This window comes from Lutra lutra, chromosome X (assembly GCF_902655055.1).
Source record: "Lutra lutra chromosome X, mLutLut1.2, whole genome shotgun sequence".
In the NCBI taxonomy this organism is placed as follows: domain Eukaryota; kingdom Metazoa; phylum Chordata; class Mammalia; order Carnivora; family Mustelidae; genus Lutra; species Lutra lutra.
Genome location: NC_062296.1, coordinates 68,757,639 through 68,763,638, shown reverse-complemented (window position 1 = coordinate 68,763,638; position 6,000 = coordinate 68,757,639).

Below are 6,000 nucleotides of genomic sequence, written 5' to 3'. Positions count from 1 at the left end.
AGACCCACCATCCCAAGGGTGTGTTCTTACTGTTACCTGCCCCCAGGCCCAAGCCCTCTGCACCCTGTTATCTCAGGACCTTTGCCAATGCCACCCTGACACTGGGGCCTGAGTCACGGTGTCGAGAGTTCCACAGGAGAACTGCACAGGCTTGCACCTCAGACACAGTGCCACACCACAGCACGTGCACCTGTGCCCCAGAACCCAGGTTCTGTGGTTATTTCACATGTGCCTGAATGAAGGCCCCAGCTCTGCTATCCCTGAATGCCAGCCTACCACTGCCACCTGCAGGACCTCTATAGTCTGGGCCACAGAAGACCTCCCACCTGCCCCAACCCAATCTTTGCTGACACTGACCTTGGCTCATGTACTGCATGGAGACTACACCACCATGCCCTCCCAGAAACCAGAGACACTGAACCCCACCTAGCAAGTACCCTTGTGGTCACCTTTAGTGTAAGTCCTTCCCAACTGAGGCCAGTCTGAAAAGACTGGAAGAGGTGACTGTCCCCCTCAAATGCACAGACACTAACACAAAGCCACTGGGAACATGAAAAAACAACAAACCACCAGCAAAGGAACACAGTAATTTTCCAGAAACAAGCCCCCCACCCCTCCCACCAATACACCTTATGTTAACTGAAACAGAATTCAAAATACTTATTTTAAGGGAAGCTCAGTGAGATTTAAAAGAACACAAATAGACAATTCAACAAACTCAGGAAAGTAATGCATAAATAAGACAAGGGTTTAACAAACAGATGGAAATCATTTTTTAAAAAAGGGACCAAATAGTAATTCTGGAGATGAAGAATAAAATTAATGAAATGAGAAAATGAAATAGAAAGTTTTAACAGCAGGCTCAGCTGAGCAAAAGAAATTATCTGCAGAGTTAAAGACCAATTTATTGATGTTATCTAGTTAAGAGGAGAAAAAAGAAGAATGAAAAGGAGTGCAGAAATCCTCTGTTAATTAGAACATACCATCATGCAAAACAATGTTTGCATTACAGAAGTCCCAGAAAGAAAGAAAAAAATAACAAAACACAAATAGAAATAATGGCAAAAACTTCTCAAATCTGGGGATAGATATGGTCATCCATGGACATGAAGCTCAAAGATCAACAAACAGACTCAACCCAGAGATCTTCAGTGAGACCTATTATAATCAAACTCTCAAAAATCAAAGAGGAGAAGAGCTTTAAAAGCAGATTTCTCAGCAGAAACCTTGCATACCAGGAGAGAATGAGCTGATCCATTCAAAGTGCTCACAAAATAAAACTGCTAACCAAGAATATTCTACCCCACAAAGTTGTCCTTCAGAAACAGAGGAGAAGGCGCCTGGGTGGCTCAGTGGGTTAAGCCTCTGCCTTTGGCTCAGGTCATGATCTCAGGGTCCTGGGATTGAGTCCCGTATCGGGCTCTCTGCTTGGCAGGGAGCCTGCTTTCTTCCCTCTCTCTCTGCTTGCCTATCTACCTACTTGTGATCTCTCTCTGTCAAATAAATAAAATCTTAAAAAAAAAAAAGAAAGAAACAGAGGAGAGATAAAGACTATCCCAGACAAACAAAAGATGAGGGAATTTATCTCCATTAGACATACCTTGCAAGAAATGCTAAAGAAAGTTGTTCAAACTGAAAGGGTGTTAATTAGTAACATAAAAACATGTAAAAATATAAAATTCACTGGTCGAAGTAAATAGTCAAATTCAAAATACTGTAATGCTGAAATGGTGGTGTTTAAATCACTGTGAACCCTAGCATATAGGTCAAAAGAAAAAAAAGTAAAAGTAGCTAAAAATAACTACAGCTATATTTTGTTGGATACACAATATAAAACAGATGTAAATTGTGACAACACAATATAAAATGTGTGAAGAAGCACAAAATGTGTAGAAATGTCTTATGCAGCTGAAGTTAAGTTGTTATCAGCTTGAGACTACTGTAAGATGTATATAAACAGGGGTGTCTGGGTGGCTCGGTTTGTTGGGCACCTGGCTCTTGATTTCAGCCGATGTCATGGTCTCAGGGTCTGGGATTGAGCCCACATCAGTCTCCAAAGCTTGGAGAGTCTGCTTAAGGTTCTCTCCCTCTCCTCCTGCCCTCCCACCCCTCCCTGCCCCCCAGCTGACACACTCTTACTCTCAAATAATTAAATCTTAAAAAAAAAGATGTAGGATGTGAGGGCGATCTGGCTGCGACATCTGTCACCCCATTGATCGCCAGGGTTGATTCGGCTGATCTGGCTGGCTAGGCGGGTGTCCCCTTCCTCCCTCACTGCTCCATGTGCGTCCCTCCCGAAGCTGCGCGCTCGGTCGAAGAGGACGACCTTCCCCGATAGAGCAGAGGACCATTCTTCGGTCAAGGGTATACGAGTAGCTGCGCTCCCCTGCTAAAACCTCCAAACAAGCTCTCAAGGTCCATTTGTAGGAGAACGTAGGGTAGTCAAGCTTCCGAGACTCCAGACACATCCAAATGAGGCGCTGCACGTGGCAGTCTGCCTTTAAAAAAAAAAAAAGATGTATAATCCCAAAGCAAAAACCCTACAATAGATACACAAATGGTAGAGAGAAAAGAATCAAAGCATACCACTTTAAAAAAAAAATTGACTCACACAAAAAGAGAAGAACCAAAAACAATCAGAAAGCAATTACCAAAATGATGACAGTAATGTCTTACCTACCAACAATTAAATGTAATGGTTTAAATTCTCCCACTGAAAGACAAAGAATGGCTGGAACAAAGGAAGGAAGGAAGGAAAACAAGACTGTCATTACAGTCTGCCTACAAGAGACTCACTTAAGCATTAAAGACATTCATAGGTTGAAAGTGAAGGGAGGGCAAAAGATATTGCATGTAAATGAAAACCAAAGGACAACAGGGGTAGTTCTATTTATGTCAAGTAAAAGAGACTTAAAATAAAAAGCTGTGACAAGAGATAAGATCATCATACAATGAAAAAGGGGTCAATTCATCAGGAGGATGTAACAAATGTAAATGTATCAGCACATAATATCAGAGCACCTAAATATATTAAACAATTATTAGCAGATTTCAAGGCAGAAATAAAAGCAATGCAATAATAGTAGGTGACTTCATATTCCACTTTCAACAATGGACAGATCATCCAGACAGGAAATCAATGAGGAAATAATGGACTTGAACTATACTTTAGACCAGATGGACCTAACAGATGTACACAGAACACTCTTATCTACAGCAGCACATTACACATACTTCTCAACTGCACATACGCATACACAGAACATTCTGCAGGACAGATCATATGTTAGGTCACAAAACATGTCTTAACAAATTTACAAAGACTGAAAATCATATCAGTTATTTATTCCTACCACAATAGGATGAAACTAGATCCCTTAGACAGGGAAAACTGAAAAATTAAGAAATATGTAGGAATTAAACAACACCCTTCAGAAAAACTAAGGAGTCAGGAAAGAAATCAAAAGGAAAATAAGTTATTTAGACAAGTAAATTGAAGATAAAAATTGTTACAAGAGTCAAATAAGTGCATTTTATATATTGACAAAAGAGTCAATCCCTCTCTCTCTCTCTCTCTCTATATATATATATACATACACTACTCTAAGTATATGCATATGTAGCAATGTAGCCTCAAAGTCTATGAAGCAAAACCTGACAGAACTGAAGGTTCTACAATAACAACAGGTCTACAGTAATAACCGAAGACCTCACTATCCCACTTTCAGTAATTTTTAGAACTAGACAGACCAATAATGAAATGGAGAACACAAATGACTCTATACAACAATCAGATCTAACTGACTTACAAAGAATATTCCACCTAACAACAGAATATACTTTGTTCTCAAGTACAAACATGGAACATTCCGTAGGATAAGCCACATGCTAGGCCACAAAACAAGTCTCAATAAATTTTAAAAACTATCTTCTCTGGACACAGTGGAATAAAACTAGCAACCCATAAGAAAAGGAAAGCTGGAAAATTCACCAATGTGTGTAAATGAAACCCATTTATGCAATTAATAGATCAAAAAGTTACAAATAAAACTAGAAAACACTTTGGGATCAATTTAAAACAAAAACACAGCATACTGAAACATATGGGATTCAATGAAAGCAGGGCTCAGAGGGCAACTCATAGCTATCAACTCTACATAAAAAAAGACTGATTTAAAATCAATAACCAAATGTACCCTTAAATGACCTATTCTTGATTTATTCAAAAATTATACATACTAATATAGAATTCAGAATGAAATATAGAATAACTAGAGGTGGTCATTTGCATACAAATCTGTTTGGCTGCCTAACAAGCAGCTCTGTAAACAAGGAAAGATACAAGGTAAGTTCTGGGAATAACACATGCTACATAGTGTAACATTTCAAGTACTTCACTTCCTAAAACATAATTGCTAACTGCATCTGAGGCACTTGCTGACTTGAACTTAAAATTCAAAGCAGGCGAAGATCCAGCTTCTCTTAAGCATAATCTCACTAAGTGTCTGATTTCTCTCACCAAATATCCTCTTTCTGGACATTTCACATTGACACAAGTGGCATGCATCTCAACCTGACCTTCAGGATTAGGTCTCAGAAACTGAAATTTTTCAAGTGTGGAACCAGTGAGCCATTGTTTTTTTCTGTGTGTCAGTTGAGAAAAACCAAGGAATGAATGAGTTTCTACTGATTCAAGGTTGAGAAAACAAAAATATAAAATGAACACAATGAATCTAATACAAAAGATACTGCAGCTTAAAAACAAAACAAACAAAAAACATGAAGAAAATTTTAGAAAATTGTGTATCTCTGAAGATATTTCCCTGTAAGAAACAAAGTAACTAAGGATTTTGACTTTTTATTCTAAAATATATGCAGGAGAAGAGATCTTCTCTGAAATAAAGTGAGCAGGTACTTTAAGGAAGAACAAAATAATGCAAAAAGCCAGACTTAAAATGCCACATAATGTGTTTTTCCATGTATTTGACATGTTGGAAAAGGAAACATTATAGAGACTGAAAACAGAGAAGTGGTTGATAGTTTCATGGGGTGGAGGGTTTTTAAAAGTTTTTCTCATTATTGAAATACAGTTGACATACAATGTTACGTTCATCTCAGCTGCGCAACATAGTGATCCAACAATCCTATACATTTCCCAGTGCTCGTCCTAAGTGTACTTGAGCATCTGTCTCCATACAACATATTATTGACTATATTCCTTATTGCTCTACTTTTTAATCTCTCATTTATTTATTTTATAACTGAAACTTCATACCTCTGAATCCCCTTCACCTGTTTGGCACGAGCGTAACAAGTGATTATTTTTGATGTGATGGAACTGTCCTGTATTGTGGAACTGTCCTGTATTGTGGAACCCTGTGCCACAAAGGGTAAATTTCCATATGTAAACTTAAAATAACTAGGGTATTATAGGAAATCAAAATGGAGTGCAGACTATCATAATGAATCTATCATGCAAATAAGTGCTGTGGCTATAGTGACCAGATGATAAAAAAAACAGCTGCACTGTGTAACTTTACTAAAGACAAAAACAATTGGCACACAAACACTGTACTTTAGTTGATGAATTTAGAGATGTAGGTTAGCGATTCTGAAATGACTCTTCACATATACCAGCTATGAACAAATAAGTACATCTTTACAATTAGAGTCAATTTCTCAGTCAGAAAAAGAGTATCATGCTAGAATGAACCCTGTGTTGTTGGATTAGAGGTGGTAATGGTCTCCTTTTAAATTTATGGATGGATAGTTAGATATGGAAAGGAGTACTGATATGAGAGTATATATGGGTTTCTAGTCAAACACACATGATCCAGCTTTACCCAGTGAGAAAAAGCACAGAAGCAGTGACCCTTCAGAAGCCATGAGCACACCTAGCTCCCAGGTCCCGTTTCTAAATGTCATTCTTTAATGACAGGAATGAGGGCTCCTTGAAGAAATGGCTGGTGGAGGGCTGGGGAAGGGAAAATGCAAGTCAAG